The sequence below is a fragment of the Camelus dromedarius genome, chromosome 9 (genome assembly GCF_036321535.1).
Source record: "Camelus dromedarius isolate mCamDro1 chromosome 9, mCamDro1.pat, whole genome shotgun sequence".
NCBI classification, from domain to species: domain Eukaryota; kingdom Metazoa; phylum Chordata; class Mammalia; order Artiodactyla; family Camelidae; genus Camelus; species Camelus dromedarius.
This window is the reverse complement of record NC_087444.1, coordinates 13402500-13424414: the sequence shown is the minus strand read 5'-3', so window position 1 is coordinate 13424414 and position 21915 is coordinate 13402500. Positions and strand designations below refer to the sequence as shown.

Here is a 21915-nt window from a genome sequence, read left to right as displayed (position 1 = left end):
CTGACATGTCTGAGGACCAGTATTCCTTCCCTCCCCTCCAGTCCTCTCCATACCTGAAAGGCATCTAATTTTTGGAAGCTGAGAATGTTCTGTTGCCTCTTCTGACACTTGGGTGGGTGACTTGCAGAAGCCATGAATCACTGGAATGTTTGAGACTGTTGAACAAACCCTGCTGCTTAGATTTCAGGAGACACATGTTAGATTGTTGGATGTCAGTGATACTTGTCACATGTAAATTGTTTCAGTGTTTGCTCTTATTGTATGTACAACAAATACTTGTGTATAATAGAGTGACATCTTTTCAAAAGGAAGGAAAGGATAGAAATCATCTTTTCAAAAGTTACATTCATTTGTTTTGGAGTGATTAGGCGTGAAGCTAACCTTCTTGTGTCTAACAAGCCGTAAAAGAGTCAGGCAGTCAGGGAGCCCCTGCTGAAACAATCGTAGTACGAAAATAAGTGCCTGGGAAGGGAACCTAAAAGATACTGAGAAGTTTCTCTTACTCTTGCCATTCAGGTGCTAGTATCTTATCAAAAGGCTGTTTGAGACGACATTTTATTTGATCTAAGATGTAATATTCTGAGTATAAACTAAAAACCAAGCAATGGATTGATTCGCTTGCAATAGGAATAGATAGCACAAGCCTGAAATTCAATGCTGAAATGCACGAAGTATGGGGAAGCCACCCTGCCCAGGAAGAGGGAAGGAACCGTGGATTCTCTCTTGGTCTCTTTGTGGTCTTCTGGACATCAGCAGTCTTCTCTGTCATCAGACCACCTGCCCTCCTGGAGGTCTGTACAAAAGGAAATGAGTGTAAGAACATGGTTTCTAAGATTCCTCTTTTCTCTGGCAAGCTGTGATTTAACTGTCCTGAGGTCTAAAAAGGTGATGGAGGGTAGCATATGATATTAATCACACGGAACTGAAAATCAAACCTCCCCATAAGGAGGTGATGACACATTTGTCTGTGCCATGAAGTGAAGCCACAAAGACAAAGAGGAATCAAATAGAATCCCAGGTGAAGTGGACAGTCCTCCAAGCCATTAACCCGGAAAAACGCCTTAACGGCTTATAAAAATATCTTTTTCTATTCTTTGACCTTTCCTCCTACTTTTTTAAAAGAAAATCTTTTCCAATTTTCCTTTCTTTCCTCCCCTTTTTTTGGGTTGGGGGGGATGAAAAATGAGAGGAAAGTCTTGACTTCTTAAAGCTTTTCGAAGAGCTTTTCATTTTTCATTCTAATTTGTGCCAAATGGTGTTGACAGAGACTGGGAAATCATAACAAATGTTTAGAAATGCATGGCTTTGTTTTAGTGGAAGAACATTGCATGCTGGATTGATGAGGCAATGGAAGCCTTGTAGGGAGTTGAGGTTATAGAAAGTTGAATGTAAAGGAATAAACTGTATGCTTCTCAAGGGTAATTATATTTCTGGCTCCTTAAAATATTTTGGCAGTGTGAAGTCTGAAACAGAATTAAGCTTGGGATTGTGGGATAAAATACAGAATTTGATCCTGTATTTACCACTTTAAGATCACATACTTTTTTTTTTTTTGCTACTGCCAAGATTGGTGCAGCTATCTCTTCAGAACTGTATTTGACCTAAATAAACCACTGAAAATTAAAGAATATAAGGTGGTGTTCCATAAGTTACAAGTACTACTACTGTTGAACATTGTCACTCTAAGCAAGGTCACCAGTAACCACCGCTGACTGAGCACTTCTGATGTAGCAGATATCTTTTCAATCTTCAAATGTGTATTTTTTAATCCTCATAACATTTTCTAGTATTTTCCTCATTATACAGATGAGCAGATCTGTGCCTGAAATCACATATCTGGTAGAGACTGAAACAGTGGTTTGACCCCAGACCTGACTGGTTCTCCAGTGCTTCGCAGTAGAGCGAGCGTCCACATAGCTGGTACCATTTACCAGCATGGTCCTAAGCGCTTTGCAAGTATAGACTCAGTTCTCACATCAGTCCCACCATGTTGGTACTATTGTCCCCATTTACAGGTCCTAGATGGTAAGTGATAGAACTTGGATGATTCCTGTAGTTTAAATTTTTAAAGTTAAAAAATGTAAATAGAGTGTTAACTTTGAGACAGAGTCATTTCTGGTATTGTGAATATAAATTTTAACAGTCTGTGGACAGATTAGTTTGTTTCTCTCCATTCCTTGAGATTTAGTTAAATTTTCAATTAACTTTCACATGAAAAATATTTCTCTCTGTGTGCTGCCTGCCTGCCTTAGTTCATACAGATGGTGAATCTAGGATCCATATATATGTGGCGCCTTTTCATCTAGGAATATATTAATTGCAGTAACAGTGTCTAATGTTTTTATGGCATTTTGAAGCTTTGAGAGTGTTTCAGATCACTGACTTCATTTGATTCTCATAATCGTCTTGTGAAGGAAGGAAGCAAGTGTTCCTGATTTTCAGATGAGGAAGGTGGTGGGGAAACTAAATGGTGACTTCAAGATCTTCTTACCTGGGGACAGAGCAGGATCTGGAGATCAGGGCTTCTGACTTCCCAGCCCTCTGCTTGTCTTGTCTGCTGCCTATGTTTTGGGTCTTGCTCCTGTGTGGGTGCTCAGGGAAAAGGATGAACTCATAGGAGAAAAACCAAAGGAATATATGGAATTTAAAAGCACAAGTGATCTTGGAGTCTAATGACACTTCTTTTATCTTTAGAAAGAGGGGGAAGATTTGGAATACTGTGTGAGTCAGATTTAGGGTACTGCATGTGTTAATCAACACAAATGATGATAATTTTTCTTTTAATTTATAAGATGGTGAAGAGCACACACTTTGGGTCCTCTAGAAGGGCTTCTGATCATTCTGCCTTTTGACGTGACCTTTAATTTGTAGTATTGAGCTCTTTACTCACTGTTTTTACGAGTTTGAATTGAAATGAATACACTGTGTCAACAAAAATTAAACTGGTTCTGAACACTTTCTATGCTTTGATTGAAAAACAGATTGCACAGGAAGGGGGAATGCGTTTAGTAACTTGAACTCATTTAGGAGTCCAGCAGAGAGGTTAACTATGACCCTCATTCTCAGGATTGTTATGTACAGTTGGCCTTTGAACAACAGGGGTTTGAACAGCGTGTGGGCACTTACAGAGGGTTTTTTTTTTTTTTTTACAATAAGCACACGGTCTGTGGTTGGTTGAACCGGCAGACACAGAGCTGCAGATATGGAGGAACCGTGTAGGTGGAAGGCCAGCTGTACATTATTCATGGATTTTTGACTGCAGGGAGGTTTTGTGCCCCCAACATCTCCTGCCCTGCATTGTTCAGGGGTCAGCGATCCTGAACAAGGGTCCTGCCAGAGGTGGCGTGCTGGCACCCTGGCCTGAGCGCGCTGAGTCTTCTCCCTGCTCTGAGGTGGGAGGGGCTGGGGTGCCCTTTGAAGAAACCTTACCACTTTTCACTGCCTTTGGGTTTACGTTTTTGTGTAATTCTGAAAAATCATTTACTTTCTTGCTTTTCCAAAAGATGGGTCCTTTTCTGGTTTTCTAGTAACAATAATGTTAAAAACTAAAATCCAGTTTGTTGATTTCCTTGCTTGAGAAATGTAATTAAAAAAAAAAAATCTTTTCCCCAGGAATATTAGAAATTATTAATTATATTACTTTTTACCTTGCAACAGGATCAGTAGTTTGCTCACTTCCATTCTGCCTGTAAAGAATTGTCAATTTCTGTCAGCTGAGATTGTCATTTTCTGATTAATGCGCCTGCTGTTTGGAAACATTTCCTACTGAGCTGTCTGTTGGCATGTTTCCAGTGTGCAGAAACACATGGGATTTTTCTTTAATGGGACCATTTCTGGTTAGTAACAGAAATTAGGCTGCTGCTGCTGTCCAGATGAGTGATGAAGTCAGTTCCTTCCCCTGGCGGCTGGGAGTGGGTGAGGGCCCGCTCCCCACTACCCACGACTTCACGTCTATTGTTTCAAGTGTTGTAAAGCACCTGGCGAGTGTGAAGGGCTATGTTTTCTTGAATTAAAGAGAATTACACCTGGCCAAAGGTAATTTAGCTGATGTTAGCAGCAGTAGGGTAGTTTCTATGTGTTAAGGTTCAGGGCAGGCACTGTCCAAAGAAATTCAGGGCATTGGCTTAGTGGTGAGTCAGGGATTCAGGTAAGAACATTACTGAGAAGAGGCAGTGTTGTGTTTTGGTTAAGAACATGGTTTCTGAGTTGCATCTCAGTTTGAATTACAGTTATCTTCCCTACTAGCATGTGATCTTGGGTGAGATACTTAACCTCTTTGAACTTCAGTTTCCTTATCTGTAAACTGAGGTTAGGGGAGAAATGAAATGATGTATGTAAAGTGCTTAAAGAGTGTGAGAGTATCCAGGTCCAAACTGCGTGACACTTGGTAAATGTAGCTGTTATTACTCATTATAAGTTTCATTTATGGTGTTAATGGGCTTCGGATTCAGTGGTAAACATAGGGGTTGAATGTTGAATTGAGTGTAAGAGCTAATGATATTGGCAGAGCAAGATTAGGAAATAAACTTTGTTCTTTCTCATGTGGTATACTATTGATCTATTTTATCCTGCACAGCCATCTTTCTCCTTCTTGTTGTGGCCTTGGGTCTCCTTTGAGGAGCCACCCTTTTTCCTTTTCCCTTTTCTAATCTTATAGTTTGGGTAGTTCAATCAATCAGAGTATCCCATCTCTTTGGCCATAGTGATGAGTTTGGGGACGGGACCTGCCACCGAGTTAGGACGTATTTGATGCATTGAGATATTTGCAGAGACAGTTTCGTTTCACCCTCTTGCTGCTGTGGAAGTGTGTGGGTATGAGGCTTGGAGGAGCTTCAGCCATCTGGGAACCACATGGAGTTTCAAAACGGACCCAGTTCAGAGGGAACAAAGCTGAGGAGGATCCCAGGGGCACCATGTGAGGCTGGAATCAAGCTGTGCCCAAAGCCAAGTACGTATATCTGTGGGTTTTTCTGTGACATAAGCCAGTACAATCTCCCTTTTTTTCTTCCCTAGGCCAGTTTTCCTCAGTTCTTTCAACCAGAAGTGAGAGAAATCAAAGTGATGCACCTGGTTTTGTCCATCACATTTCATTTGTGTTGATAGGTTAACCTTTCTTCTGTACCAAAGTTCCACACAACTTGGAGGCCATTCTGTAGTGTCTGCATCTTCTGTCATATAGAGAAGAGGAGTTATGCCAAGAGTCCTCGAACATCTGCTTTGTAGCATGTAAATAACTACATGGAATGAGGTCCCGGCTTCGTGGCAAATGCTTTCTCTTCTTTACCATTGACCCACAGAGCATCTTGGACACTCTTCAGGTTTAGAGGAGGCTCTGAGTCATCAGACATCCTTCCGATGTTTGTCTGTGCTCCACAGGGTCCAGAAAATGGGCATGCATGCCTCTTCAGATGAGAACTCACTGCCTCCTGAGGCTCCCGGCTGAGTCTTTATATTTGGATCATACAGAATGATTTGAGGATGACCTTAAAACTTCAGGGTGAAAAAGACTTACAGAGGCCTCTGACTCCTTCACTTGGAAATGAATAAGGCTTAGAGATAATTAATGACTTGAAAAAAAGTGTCCCAGAAGTCACAACCCTGTAGGATTCTGTGACCACTGAGTTGTCACTTCTTCCCCCTAATCCTCAGTTTCCTCGTCTATAAATGGGATAATTTCTACCATACAGAGTCATAAAAAATAGGGTTAATTGATGTAAAATGCCTGGCATGCTGCTCAATAAATGATCAGTTGAATGAATTTAGATCCAGTCTGGAACCAATAGTTTGGATAGATACGGGTCATTCAGAGTTCTGAATGTAGCTATGTGTAAAAGCAAAGTGATGATTTCAGTGGCCTTTTTTGAAACTCAGTTTATTTGATTCTTTCTGGCTCAGATTATTTAGAAAATTATAATACACACACGTGTGGTTATTTATGCCTATGTTCTAGGATTTTGTGCTATGAGTGTTCTGTGTGTGCGCGCGCGTGCAGACTTCGTTGAGGGATCTGCAGTGATGCTTTCACGGAAGCTGGTTGATGCCTTAACACTCAGCAAATATATTTTTTTTTCCTGTGATATAAACCATGTTAGCAGCTACATCAGATTCAGGATAAGAGGTGACTTGATTCCTCAGCCCTTTAAATACATTGCTATTTAAAAGTAATTTGAACTTGCTGAGAAAACCAAGGGATACACGGTTACCTTGGTGGAAGAAGGCTTTAAAATGGCCTGTGGAATGGAAACTCACAGCTGTCTGTACCTCCATCAAGAGGCTTTAGTGTCCCCTCCCCTACAACTAGCTTAACAGCAGAGACCTGCTGCCATCAAGCTGTCTTTACGTCATGAGCTCAAGCTGCTGTCCCATCTGTAATGCCTTATGACTTACAGAGTATTTGCTCAGGCTGCGTCCTGTAAGTTTGTGTGCTTTCACCCTTCCAGCCTGGGGTGTATGTCTAAGAAAGGGTACAAGGACCTCTTCCTGCCCGGCCTGTGCTGACACCCAGGCAGCCTCTCAGCACCTGTACTTGGTTGGCCTCCGGAAGCACCACGTCCTCGTTCCCCGCCCCCAGTCCTGTGTGTGTTGGGAAGCTCACCCTTCAAAGCACCAGTTGCCTCCCAACACAATGACACTTGAAACTTGAAAATCTCAGGGTTTCCTGCTACCTTTGTGTCTCCTTGGAACCCTGCCTGGCTTTCCCTGGTGCAAGAAAATTCTCCCAACCAAAGTCTCCCGAGCTTTTCTTGGGCCCAGGTGGCCTCAGGGGCCTCACCCTGGCATGATTTGTAAGATCCTTAGCGGCGTGTGTGTGCACACTGATCAACAACTAGAAATGTGTTTTCATATATTCCTGCGTACCCAACATGAATTGTTATGGCATTTAAATTTAATCTCTCTTTTTACATTATTTTGTTTGAACTCCTCCTCTTATTAGAAGTTTGACATTTCTCTCTTGAAGTATTTCCCGCCTTGAATTATTCAGGAGTCTCTGGCACTTCTGCGGTCCGTAGGGCATGAATCAGTCTTGCTTTGAAAGGCCACGGGATGCCTGACCTCCAGTCGATGGTCCACTAGCCGGGTGCTGCTGCAGATGGGCGGCGGGGTGCCTCTGACAGCTCTGAGGCTGGCATGCCCCGCTCAGCCCCGCACTACCCACGCCTGCTCCTGGCCGCCCCCACAGCATTTTAGCCTCTGCATTGAGCCTGGCCAGGCCACGTTCCCTCAGCTGTGCAGTGAATTCTGTTCAGGAGCTCCTGGTATCCTTTCCTGCCAGTGATCTTGGGTCAGTCCTCCTTATTCGGACCCGAGAAGGGTACCAGCTTTCATTCTCAGAGCAGCATTCAGGATCTCTTGTCTCTCCTCCAAGGTGGCCCTGGACTTGCCCTGCAAATCAGCCAACTTCCAGCCTCCAGCAGACTCAGCCTCAGGGTCCAGTGAAGAGTCCACCTCTGTCCACCCACAAAGGCCTCCTTTACTTTCTCCCTCTGAGCAGTGGGTATCTTGCCTGTATTTACATAAGTAAGGGAGAGCACTCCAGTGATTCCTCCCTGAACAAAGAAAGCTTGTTCCAAGGCCTCATTGGTGTCTATTTAAGCAGAGACGGAGCAAACAGCTTCTTGCCTTCCCCAGTGTACGTGTCTGGTCGGCTGTTAACGCCGTTTCTGCATCATTAGCAGTATTCTGCTCCTTTGGTTTTGGACAGAACTGACCTTTTAAGCAACCTCTACATTGATTTCAGTCTCTTTGACAGTGTATTTCACAGGCGTACTTAATACTAAGCAGAGTTTCCCACTCTTACCGTGTGGTAAGAACCTGAACCATTCAGGGATCATTCTTTACACCTCAGTGGTTATTCAAGTTCATTTTTCGGTCTGCTTTCTGTTGTTGAGCCAGTTAAAAAAACCCTTCACTGTTCTCTAATCTTGATACAGTTGAAAACGTCTAGAACAACATTTCACAAGCCAATCCCATTATCTTGAGAAATGCTTATAGTCTAGGGAAAATATTCTTGTTCAAATAAGTTTGGTAAACACTGCAAATTCCGTCTTCCCTCTATGGAATATAGCCTAGTGAAGGCACTGACAAGTCCTGAAATGAGGAAAACAGTTAAACTTTGGTTTTAATTTAGAATTTCTCCAATCTGTATGTGAGTAGCAGTTTTGGTATCACATGATCGCTTCAAACTCACTGCGTATAAAACTGAATAATTTTTTTCCCCTTTTCAAACCCATTTCTTTTTTTTCTTTTTTTTTTTTTAGCATTTTTTTTATTGATTTATAATCATTTTACAATGTTACATCAAATTCTGGTGTAGAACACAATTTTTTAATTATACATGAACATGTATATATTCATTGTCACATTTTTTTCTCTGTGAGCTACCATAAGACCTTGTATATATTTCCCTGTGCTATACAGTATAATCTTGTTTATCTATTCTACAATTTTGAAATCCCAGTCTATCTCTTCCCACCCCCCGCCCCCTTGGCAACCACAAGTTTGTATTCTATGTCTGTGAGTCTAATACTGCTTTGTATTTATGCTTTGTTTGTTTTTTTTTTTTAGATTCCACATATGAGTGATCTCATATGGTATTTTTCTTTCTCTTTCTGACTTACTTCACTTAGAATGACGTTCTCCAGGAGCATCCATGTTGCTGCAAATGGCGTTACGTTGTTGGTTTTCATGGCTCAGTAGTATTCCATCGTATATACATACCACATCTTCTTTATCCAGTCATCTGTTGGTGGACATTTAGGCTGTCTCCATGTCTTGGCTATTGTAAATAGTGCTGCTATGAACATTGGGGTGCAGGTGTCATCCTGAACTAGGGTTCCTTCTGGATGCAAGCCCAGGAGTGGGATTCCTGGGTTCAAATACATTTCTGTTCTGGCGAAGCTTTTCCTCTGTTCACCCTGCCAGGAGGTAAACACTGAAGGCCCTGGTCACAAGGATCATTGAAATGGTCTCCTAAGTATTCCTCTGCCTTCAGGTCTGAATCACTCCAAACTCATTTTCAGAGTAATATTACAAAAATGTGAAACTGGTCATATTGCTCATAGGTTTGAAGCTGGATAGTGGATCTCTGTTGCTTATAACAGATATGGGTTTATAGATATAAGTAGCCACAAACATATTCTCTATAGTAACTTATTTATTGGACTTTATGGTTAGAACTGTATACATAAACATAATTTATGAATTTTAACTTACATGCATATATTTTCTTAAGTACTGTATAGCTGGACATTGCACTTCCTATCACATGATGACCTCTTTGAGCCTCATTATACCTTTGGTTAATGTTGTTCATATATAATTTAAGCTTTTTCTGAAGAGGCCTTCAAGCCAAAGTAGCAAGGTAAAGGAATAGGAGTGTGTGTACTAATCAGCACATATTTGCCGTGCTTTTAATCCTTTTTTAGGGATTGCTCCATATTGCAGATAATTAAGTAATAAATTACTCTAATATGATATGCTAAATGCAGTAATTGATAGATGAAAAGATGCTGTGGAGGAACTCAAGAGAAAGGGATCAGTTCCTCCTCAGTGTGGTGAAGGAAGGTGCCTCAGAGTTTATCTTCATGCTTAATCTATACAAAAACATTGGAAAGGGCACTGCTGCTGGTTGTTTTTTATTAGGCGCTTACCAGTGCCACGTCCCTGTGTTACCATTTCTCTGTCCTCACAGGAACCCCGTGATGTTTGTATTTATCTCCAAGAAACTGAGTCAGAAATATAAAAAAGAATCATAGCTTGTAGGTGATGGAGAATGGATCTGAGACAGTGTTGAACGTCTAACTTCCACGTTCTTAATGATTTTACTGCACTGCTTCCAGGCAGAAATGGGAAAGCACTTTCTAAATAGAGGGAACGTCAGGTAGGAAGGTACAGAAGTGGGGATGCATGTGGAATGTTTGGGGCTCTGCAGAGAGCCCTCATAGATTGAATTAAGACATAACAGGGGCGAGCTGCATCTTGGGGTCCCGCAGAGACTGGGGCCAGGTTGGGTAGGTCTGGAGTCTTGCAGGGTCTGCCTTGATTTTGATGAAGGGCCAGTGAGGGTTTTTTAACAGATGGACCTGAGATGACCCACTGTGCACTTGGGCCACGCACTCTCAGTCGTGGGGAGGCCATACAGGACGGTTGTAATGGCAGCAGCGGGAGGAGCAGGCATGAGACGGAAGCGCTGTGGTTGAAAACTACAGGGATCTTTACTAGAGCAACAGCAAGAGGGGTCCAGAGTTTGAGCGCTTCGGGGTGTTTAGGAATTGATGTGACCCATGAAGTGGTAAGGATAGAGAAGAGAGAACACTGACTCCTGAGATGATTGGTGGGCAAATAGAGCTCACTGCAAGGGAGAAATAATGGAGCAGGTGCGGGTGCGGCTTGCTCTGTGTGTGTGTGTGTCTTAATGCAGGAGAATTCTAATGGCATTTATGCTAACCTTCTGTAGATTTATTTTGTAACCCAGTAGGTATTTCATGTCTCATTTTTCAAAAGTTTTAACTATATTTGACCATCCTTAATTACCCCTGTATTTCATTTTTGATGGTTTTCACACTTCCTGATTATGTAGTGGAGGCTTCATCTCTGGTAGAACACTTAAAAACTTTTTTTTTTGTTGTTGTTTCATGATTTCTTTTAAAAACAGAATTTTTTTTTTGTAATAAGGAAGCTTTTTAGGAATATTGTCTGTATTTCTAAGACTATAGCAAATACATGCGGATTCGTGTTCATTCTTATTCCTAGCTTAGCTGTGGGGCCATAGCTCATCTCAGCTGCATTCAGAGATCCTGAACCCTGTCACATTGGTTTAAAGGGCAGATACAGTTTTTCCAAGTTACATACGGAATTCATTGAGTCTAGTTTGCTTTCAGTAAATTGTTATTGTGAATACGACACTTGAGAAATCCACAAGGAGGACTGGCTAACCCCGGTGCGTGATGTTACAATAGCCCGTGTGCTTGTCTGTGCAGGCAGCAGTGATGCAAAGCTCTTGGCCTTTAGTCCTTAACTGGTGTGCCTGCGTATTTCCCATCAACAGGATCCTCTGGAAGAGGAGAGCGGCATTTTCCGTCTTTATCCCCTGTGTTTTCAGTGGCTTATGCACATCTGTAGGAAGGAAAGGGTGCTGGCATTTGCTTTCGATGCTCAGTGAGCGAGTGGTGTGGGGGTGGAGCTGGCCACACGAGTGCTCTTATCTGCGCAGGCTTAGCAGAGGAAGTGTGCGTCGGGGCGTGACGAACACCAGAAAGCTACAGGAAACAATACTTGGTAGTCACTGCACCGTGTGGAGTCCGGCCACACAAGCTTCCTCTGGATGGTTTAGTTTCTGAGTCACTTGTTTCCCACTTAAAGCACCTGTGTCTTTGGAGGACTGCACTGGAGAGAGGTTAATTGATTATGCGCTTTTCTCTGGTTTGCCTCGATGCCAGTTATAATGCCCTGGGGGTGTGAAAAGTCCCACTGAATCGACATAGTGTTTGAGGACTAACAGTGTCAGGACCAGCCAGTGCATAGAGCGGACAGAAGTCATCAGGTCAGAATGAATGAATGGCACTGAAATCTTCCAGAATATTTCCCCTGGAACTATATGTGCATGTGTGCACACCATCAGTTTCACACTAAATGTGCTTGGTGACCCCAGGCAACCTTCATCTTGCTACTTTCATCCTGTGTTTCTATGTAAAGGGTATGAAGGATGACGCTTACTGCTTCTGAGTGGGCAGCTACCTTATAGATACTTTCTGTTCTTTAAGTTGTTTTCTTAAAGTAGCTGCCTGCTGATAATTCATCTCAGAACGTGGTCACCTTAGAATGGTTGTATTACGACATGGGAGGCTATTGTGTACCATGTTTATTGGTCAATCTAGGTCATGTTTTGATGATAATTGATAACATTGGTGTTGCATAGGGTAAAAAAAAATAAAAGTAATAAAAAATGCATCGAAAGCCAGATTTAGGTTAGAATTAACTCTGCGTCTGCTCTTTATGCCTGTGGAGTTTAGCATTGCTTTAGCAAAAATCACTGCTAGTGTTTTTCTAATAGCCTATTAGGTTTTGAGGAGGAAACAGCAGAAAAACGTGAATTTATCATTGCCAGATGATAAAGTGCAATTTCTTAGGAAGCTAGTAATTGAAAACTTAAGAGCATTATAGTGAAACGACCGCAAAATATAACAAAAGGGAGATGACACTGACTAGCATTTGTTTTCCGGAAATTTGCTGAGGGTTTTTCATATTTTGTTGTGACTTGGATTTCGGGCAGTCAGTAGACTGCCCCCAGGATTTTCATAAGTAAGTAGATATTTAGGTAGGTAAGTAAGCAAGCAAACACATATGTCCTTTTTCCTGTACTGTTTTGGGGCTCGTAGTTGGGCTCACTTAGATAGTACTTGAAAAATTCCTAGTGATAGCACAAAGTTTTCCTAAGTAGCAGCAGTTCCAATTTTGATATTGAATTATTTAGAAAATCATCACTAATGATAAATCAGAATCTTTTTTCCTTAAGCTTCTACTCATTGATCCTGGGGCAGCACAGGATTAGTTTATAAATCTTCTGTGGGACAGCCCTTCACGCACGTGAAGGTTGGTAGCCTCGTCTAAGTCTTCTTAAAATGAAATAAACATAATCTCCTCACTTCCTTCCATTGTGCTTGTAACCTGCTCACTTTTAAGAATAATGTGACATGTCTTGTCATGACAACACGTATTAAACAGACTAAGGGTTAAGACGTTTAAAAGTGAAAGAGATTAGAAGGTATTTATAGGAAGGGACGCTGTCATCCTACCAGCTAGTTTGAAGACTACACGCATCTCTCAGCCGGCCTTAAGCCAAGGGAAAAAAACCCAGTTAATTCAGAAGGTGTGCTTTTGAATTAGCCTCAAAGTCTTTGTGCCTGGTAGAATTTGGGAAAAACAAAACAAAACAAAATAAGAAGCCCAAGAATTTTAAAAAATACACAAATAATTATACATACAGAAGTGCAGAGAGCCTGCTGCAGTGACATAGATCCACTCTTCAACAGCTATTAATATTTGACCATAGTTGCTTTATCTACTATGATTGCATATACATGTCACTATTTTTACTGAAGCATTTCTAAGTAAACTATACTTAAGCATCATGCATTTGTCTCCTAAAGACGTCAAGTTTATAGCTCCCAAATAAGGCTGTTTTCCTGTATAGCCGTAATGGTTTCCTAATACCATTTACTGTCTAGACCATACTCAAATTCCAACAGTTATCCCTAAAATACCTTTTATAGCTGGTTACTTTGAGCCAGGATTGAATCAATATTTAGATACTGTATTTGGTTACTGTCTCTTAAAGAAAAATATTTCCTTCAGTTTTATATGTATTTTGTGTTTAATTTTCAAATAACCTGTTAAAGGTGTTGGTCATTTTTGATGGGTTTTTATTGGACTGAAACTACTGTTCTTTGTTTGAGTTTAGAGTCAAGCTTGAGTTTTCTGTAATCTAGGACATTTTTAAAAGCCTTGGCTGCATTTGCTAAAGGAGGGGCTCAGTACATGTTTTTGTAAGAATCAAGTGACTTAATCCAATAATGTTAAACAGCTTACAAGTGTTTTAGGACTACTATGTACCAAGCTCTGAAACAACTATCCAGAATTATTCCATATATTTTTATATAGAGTTTCAATACAGTGAACATACTCTTGTGGATAAACAGATCGACTGGTAAAACATGTTCTTTCATCAAGGAATTCCTCAAGAATCCTTAAGAGAGTCATAGGCTCTTTGAATTCTAAGCTTTTCTTCTGGCTCAAAAAATATCTAACACACATTGCGGATCAACTATATACTTCAATAAAAAAAAATGACCTAGAAAGCATTTAAGCTGTTTAGACCTTGTTCAGAATGTCAGCATTCTGATAGAGACCTGCATGAAAGAATCCTACAATTTCAGAAACATTTAGGGAGTTCAGTGTCATCTTCCTGCCCATGGGGTTTTATTTCCATGGAGAGTTTACCCAAATATTATTAGGCAGGAATCACATTTCCAGGATATTCTGATCTAGAGGTTTCACTAGTTTTGTTTTGTTTTCCTTGCATGGTATTATATTTAAGTTTTTCTTAGATTTTGGTTTTAAGGAGTATATTACTTAGAATTTCAAAAGCCATAATTTTGGGGACTAGACTAGAAGAGAATAAAACATATCACTTTAAGAAAGATCCTGTATTTCAGTGGTGTCATGTGTCAGTCTCAAAATAATGATCATGTTTTAGTCTTATCCCCTTAGTAGAAAAGAAATGGGAAGGAAACAAGAAGATTTTCTTATAATTGGGTAGATTTCCCCCCTTTAATTTAAGTTTTATTATTGTTATATATTTAGGGTTAAGAGTGAGTTACTACATTGACAAGAATTCTCCAGCTTCAAAAATCATACAATTTTGTAAGGATGTTTTTTTCATTATAGGGTCAGTGTGCTTGTAGGTTTTTCCAGACAACCCTTTTTCTACCTGTGTTGTTATTATTACACACTATTTGTTAAATATATAAAACTTGTTCCTGATTTGGGTCTTGTCAGTGATATAATGTAATAGTTCTATCCTTGTCTTTTCCGTGAAAAAATTCCCATATAATCCATACAGCTGTATTTCACATTCTTTCTCTGGTACCAGCTGATCTAAAAAAGCATTCATCCCTCCTTTAGGAAGTCCAGCAAAGTCTTTGGTAAAGTTGACCACTCATTTTCTGTGACAAGAATCAGACACAGTCAGTCAGCAGTTTCCCCCTTTCATCCTGCATTCATTCTGAATATTCCATGAAAAAAGCTTTGAGTCTTGTTGCAGAGGAAAAAAACTCCAAAAAAACCAATGCCTCAATTTGCCAAAAAGGCGAAACAAAAACAAAACCCACAAATGTTCACAAGAAAGTTTAGTGCAATGAAATAGCAGTTGAAAAAGTACTGAAATACAATCTCTTCTACACTTAATATCTTCTGCTATTCCTCAACTTGCACTGTTTATTGTGCTGGAAATTATGTTACTAACTTTTAAAAAATTCAACAAAATTCAAAATCCATACTTAAGTTAGGGTTTCTAATAAGAACAGTGAAACAATAGGGGTGATAACTAACTTACATGCTAAAGGGGATGGGCTTTTTTGGGGAGGGGCTAAAAAGAATAAAAGTAACGCATTAGCAATTTAGTAATAACAAGGCAAGCTTTACCTTCATAGATGGCATCTCTTTAGTTCATGTATTCATATCTGTGAAAGTTTCTTAACTTCTAACATTTGATCCAAATGAACATAGAGTGATTAAAATCTGAAGGCAGGCAGGATATCAGCAGTGATGTCAGCTAATTAATCAAAAAACCTCATTTATTTTATCTCCTTTGTACAGTTCTTGAGAGTATTAAAACAGGTAATGTAGTCTAAAGTCTTCAGCACCTTGCTTAACATATGCGTTGTGCTGGAACAATGTTGGTCGATAAGACATATGTTTAAACATAACTTAATGGATAGTGGCAGCTCTTTTCATACACATTGTTCCTCTTTCCTTAGATGAAACCTCTCTGTCACTACACTTTGTATTGCACAATTCGCATCAATTTGAGGTCAAAGTTGTATGTCTAATCTCTGTGAGGAACCCAATAAGAGAGCGATGAAAACGGATAAAACAAAATACGTAAAACATTAACTGCTGTTACTCAGTAATAATCAGTAGCCGTGTTGTAATTTGTCTCATTTAGAACTGTATTATAGAGAGGCTGAACCTTATGCAATTGCTAATAGTTGACAAAAACCACAGTTTTGTGTGTTTTAACGTAATATTTTGGCTCTAGATGGCCTGTGAAAAGACGATTGTTTTAAAATGAGAGCTGTCAGGGTAGTTGATGGAGTTCATGTTTTCTGCATAACACTTTTTTTTTTTTTAGTAAAACCAGAACCAAGTGTGTATATGTTGTAGGGCGTACGGTTGTCCTTTAATTAAAGGGGAACTTGGAAACAGTGACAGTACTGCTTCTTTTTCTGTAATAGAAAAAAACCTCTTGGAATTAGTCAGGCATCCTGGGTTGTGCGTAATAAAGAGTTCTCCAGTTCTGTCTCTTATGATTGCTTGGCCTCTCATTTGTTAAATTATTTCTTGGCTAGTCAACAAAAATTTCGTGTTGACTCTTTATTTGGAAATCCAGCTTGTCATGAACTGGGCTTGCTTTTGGTCGCTGTATGTGTTAATTGACATAAGATCTGTGCTCATCTCCCTGATTCTTGTTGAAATTGTATGTCTGTGTTGATAAATGAGTAGGCATTAGAAATTACTGCTTAATATTATATCTGCCATACAAAAGTTTCATTTCTTCAAGAAATAATGACCTGTGGTGTCAAAGATAAATTTACTTTTTTTTCTAGGCTTTTTTTTTTTTTCCTGGAAAAGAAAATATATTCTAAGATAGGAATTGAGAATCAGAACTTAAAGCATTTTTGCTGTTTCCCGTGTTCACCTGTGGTAACACCCAAGGTAGTCCGTATCTGGCATCCTTTTTTATTAAAAGGCACATGTCATTTTGTCAGGTATCGAGATATTACTCTGTCATAAAAAGGTGGTGTTAAAACAAACAAAACCTGAAAAAAATAAAGAATGTTACAGGTCTTTGAAATCTTATGCAGGTATTTCAAAATCATATGCAAATGAATTTATAACTTTCTGTTCCATGTAATTGTGTCACAGTCTTTAAGCAAATCTATTAAGAGCAAATCTAGTGACCATTTCTTATTCTTTGAAGATAAACCTCAAAATGGCTGCAGGGGAAGGTAACAATGTAAGTTTACAGATGTTCCCTGTACTTAATTCTGTTTCCTTTGATCATGTGGAGAATTTGAATGTGGTAGTTGTTCCCTATTAAGCGCATTAAAAATCAGCTAGACGAATCTTATTCAGATTATTGAATTTTTCAGTTGGTAGTCTTGTCCCTTTAGCATGTATTTTTTAAGAAAGATGATTCTGAGGCTGTTGGTTTATTACCAAAACATGGGGAAGAATTTGTGGCCATTCTTGTGGCTGATTACAGGGCTTTGTGTCTTTAAAATGTACATTAAGTTTTGAAAAATGGCTTGCATTTTTGCTTTACTATTTAGAAATTGCTTGAATCATTAGATTTTTACAGTGAAAAATAAAAGTCTCTTGTTTTATTAGGCTTCAGCCAACTTTTGAGATACAAGTTAATAAGAATAAAACTCAAGAACGAGTATATGTCCTGTCTATTAGTCTATAGGCTTCATAGGCAATTTAAATTAACTATTAAAATAGTAATTTTGATTTTTAGAGTACCAGTCCTGGGAGGAAGTGCCACTGAAAGTTTCATGCGTCTTTTGATTGGCAGATTACTACGTTGGATAGAAATTTCAGTTACCTACTCATAAAACTGTTATATTCCTTTCTCTTTTTTATTGAAGTATAGTCAGTTACAGTGTGTCAATTTCTGGTGTACAGCACGATGTCCCAGGCATGTATGTACCTACATATAGCATTTCATATTCTTTTTCATTAGAGGTTATTACAAGATAGTGAACATAGTCCCCTGTGCTATACAGAAGAAAAAACATTTTTTAAATCTAGTTTTATATATACTGGTTAACATTTGCAAATCTCAAACTCCCAGGAATTGTTTATTGTTGAAGCCATTTGTTAGAAGATTAAAGCTAACGGTCTCCACTCACGTGGTGATAGGGTGATCGTGTATCTCTGTTTGCCCAGGATGAACTTGGTTTATGCTGTTGACCAGGCATAATTATTAATAGGGCCCTTTCACTGTTAGTAGTGGGTTAGCTGGATAAAAATATTGCAGTTACCTCTATCTTCACAGCCTCATCTGAGTACAGGAGTAGCTGTTAGACACATGGAAATGTAACTCATGAATAAGTTACCGTTGCATCTGTGGAATGTTTTTTAGTGGCTTTTTATGAGGGAGTTGAAAGCTTGTGTTTCTTCTCTTACTTTAATCACATCATAGAGTTAGCCCTAATACAGGATTATATTTAGGGATAAGAATGTTGTGTAGCTTTTATTGCTCCTGATTATCTTTTAGTCAGTTTTTAATTGTTTCTCTGGCTGTTCCCTTGAGTGATTTTTTGGGGGTGTCTGTATCTTATTTGACATAAAGAACAACTGTGGTTCTTAAAAAAAAAATGGCATGTTGAAAGAACTAGCCATAATATAGATGATATTTTTCTTTTCCCTTTCATTCCTTCTTTCTTTTCTTCCCTCAATCAATTCCTTCTTTTTCTTTCTTTCTTCCCTCCCTCCTTCCCTCCCTCCCTCCTGTCTTTCCTTCCTGCTTCTCTCTTTTTCAGTCCTGCATGTGGGATGGTAGAGACTTAAGTGTAATAACAAGAATTCAAAATATTGATAGATTTTCCTGTTTAAAATTGTAAAACTTAGGAACCTCAAAAGTACCCCCAAATAATAGACTCTGACAGAATGTGGTACTTATGGCAAATATAGTGTTGAAAGTTTTATTCCCTATAAAGAGTAATTATAGATGGCAGTAGAAAACACATTTCTCCTCCCATGTCCCAGCATAGATTATTGAATTTAACACTCCTAGCTACTCTGTTATCTCAGCTTTACAATTGATGATGGGGTAACTTGCCATGGCCACATGACTAGTAAGTGGGTACAGCAAGGGCTTGAACGTAAGTGGTCAGATTCCAGAGCACAGGCTCTTAACCACTGCTTTCTTTGACATATAAATGAAAAAGTCAAAAGAAGAATGCTCCAAGGACACAGCCAGTTCTCACCCACATAGAACTAGACCCATGTGCATACACGGCTGTACATTCGTTCATACAAACGACTGATAAAAATGCTCAAAGTTATGGAAAATGATGGGAAAAATAAGTACAGATTTCAAAAACAAATCACAAGGTTTCATTTTTTTGTCCATGAGATAACCATATCTTTAGTTCTTAATGAAAATACTGAGAATTGATAAAGGCGGAGTGAAATGTTGGAATCGAGTATTCTTTTCATAACATTTGTGTGGTAGTATGTATTCTTTTTGAAAAAAACTGAGGTATAGTTGGCAAATAAAATTGCATTTAAAGTGTACAACATAATGATTTTATGTACGTGTACACCACAGAGGGGTTCCCACCATCAAGTTAATATATCTTCTCCCCACATGCTTACTTTTTTTTTTTGAGAGAACTCAAGTTCTACTGTCAGCAAATTTCATTTATAAAACACTGTATTACCAACTACTGGCACCATGTTATACATTAGCTCCTCAGACCTAATTTAATTCATCTAACAGTTGAGCTTGTACCCTTTTATCAGCTTCTCCCATGTTCCCCCACCAGGCCAGACTGAGTTCCACTGCCTTGTCTTCAGGTTCACTGATCCTTTCTGCTACTTTGTCTAGTCTGCTGTCGAACCCTCCTGTTGTATTTTTCAGCTCTGTTATTGCCTTCTTTGGCTCTGTGATTTCTGTTTGGTACTTTTAAATATTTTCTGTCTCTCCATTGAAGTCTCACTGTGTTCATGCATTGCCCTCCTTACCTCTGTGAGCATCTTTATGACTCTTATTTTGAAATCTTACATCAGGTAAATGACTTAGCTCTTTTATTAAGATCCATTTCTTTATCTTGTTCTTTTGTTTAGAGCATAGTCCCTTGTGAATGCAAGCCCTGTTGGCTGTCAGAGCCAGGTGATTTGGGGGCCTATGTCTTGGATGGCAACTGTAAAAGTTGGGGTGGTAGATGTGTGGGCAGGCTCCTTCCAGGGAGGCAGTGGTGACTTGGTTTTAGTGTTGGAGTGAGCTGGAGGGAGAATGTGGGGGAGGGGTCTACCATCACTTTTGGGCTCTGGCAAGGATGGCACCTAGAAGCATGCTGATAAGAAGCTGGACTCCGATGCAGCAGCTTGTAAAGTATGCAGTTAGACTCCTCCTAGGGAAAGACGGGGAGATGGGCATTTTGCCTGCTGCCTCTGTGCTGAGTCTTGGGAGGGTGGCTGTGGCAAGTGCTGGCGCGCTGGTTGACAACTGCTATTTTGTTTACTGTAGTTCTGTGGGACTCATGAATACAAGTTTTGTTGGCTTTCAGAGCTAGTTGATTTGGGGAACATTCCTTAAAAATTGGGGTGCTAGATGTGAGGTCCATACCCTTCACTCCTTAAGGATGATGGAGTGGGGGTTTCCTTTTGATCATATGGTGCTATGTTGAGGTGGGGTTTAAAGTGAGAATGTCTCAGCTTTTCCTACCTGCTTCTGTTTGAGTGTTTTCTTAGTCACCCATTGTATAGGAATCACCCAACTATTTTATGGATTTCTCTCAGAGGGTGTTGCCCCATGTATAGCTGTATATTTTGTGTGTCTGTGGGAGGAGGGAAATTCAAGAGATTTATGTTGCCATCTTATCCTGGAGTCAAAACAGTCAAAATGTTCTTTTTTTTTTTTTTTTTTTCTATCACTTATGGAATGGTTTTTGGTACATTTTTGGTCAGGATTTCTCATGGTATATATAAAACCTTAGAATTGTCTTTGACCTAATGGTTATACTATTTTTAAAGTCTCACATACTTAGACACTAATGGATAGATGCGATGTTAATTTAATAATTTGTTATAAAAAATGGAAGCAACTCAAATAGCCATTCCATACAGGAGAGTTTGCTAAATGAGTTTTCGAAAGTATGTACAATGGAGTTCTTTGTAGCCATTTACTATTTTGGTAGAATAATAGAATAATACTTTAAAAAGTTACAATAAATTAAAGAAAATTAGGTTACAAAGCAGCATGTAGACTGTGATCCCAGTATTACTGAGATAATATGTATTTACCTGGAAGGAAGTTTACCAAAATGTTAACTGTATTTATTTCTAAATGGTTAGATTACGCAAGATTTTTTTCTATATTTTATAATTTCTATGCAATAAATATATCTTACTTTTTTTAATAGGAAAGAAACTTTATTCAAAAAACAGATTTTGAGAAGTCTTTTAGAAAAATAACTGTGAATGCAAGTTTTTTTTTTTTTTTTTGAAGATTGTGTATTCTTAGAAAGGACTAAAAATCAAAAAAGAGGTAAAAAAGAGGAATTTCATTATCCTTGTGGGGGAAAAACACTTCCTATACTCCTATCAAATATTTGTATTAGACATGTAGGTGCAACCTCAGTTTCATTTTAACAAACAGTTCAGACCTCTGGTTGTCAATCCTTGGTTTTAGTTGCTCAGCACCAGAATCCCCAGTTGGAGGTATGATAATTCATTTGTGCCTCTCAGGCATGGCTTTTCTAGCAATCAGCTCTACCTCACTGAGAGTTATGGATTTAAAAAAAATTCATTGTAGTGTAATTGAATATCATATTTCTATTTTATTGTGTCTGGTAAAACCTGAAGCTTTTGAAAAAAACTTTTTAGAAAACCAGCAAATGAGTAAAATGGAAATAATTTATCCACACTTCTCAAAATATTGCATGAAAATACTGTATTGATTTGATTACACATTTTGTGAGTGGGTAGATTCGTGTACTTGTTGAAAGACATTTAGCTGATGTCACCTAATGGGGACATTAGATACGTTAAAAAACAAAACAAAACACTCATCTATTATCTGTTTAGTTCCAGTAACATCCTGATTTTAGAGGCATTGTTTTTTAGAGCTTGTTCCCTTTGGGGACTGCATCCTGTAGGGGTGCTTCTGTTTCCCGTCGACTTCCTGTTTATTTAAAGAATCCGTCACAAGATCAAGTATAGGATGTATTGTGACCTTTTTCTCTCTTGCAAATAAGGATGGAAATAGTCTTCCCCTGAGCCTAAATCTAAAATGAAAAAAAAAAAAAATGGGAAAGCGTATAGATAGCTCAGTGGTAGAGGGCATGCTTAGCATGCATGAGGTCCTGGGTTCAATCCCTAGTACCTCCACCAAAAAAATAAAAC

General features: G+C 39.1%; 1 protein-coding gene across 2 annotated transcripts in view; it reads left to right on the top strand.

The window, feature by feature from the left end:
• Positions 1–21915, top strand: part of VAV3 (vav guanine nucleotide exchange factor 3) — a 358235-nt gene that overhangs the window by 104289 nt on the left and 232031 nt on the right. The gene's annotated exons all lie outside the window — the stretch shown is intronic.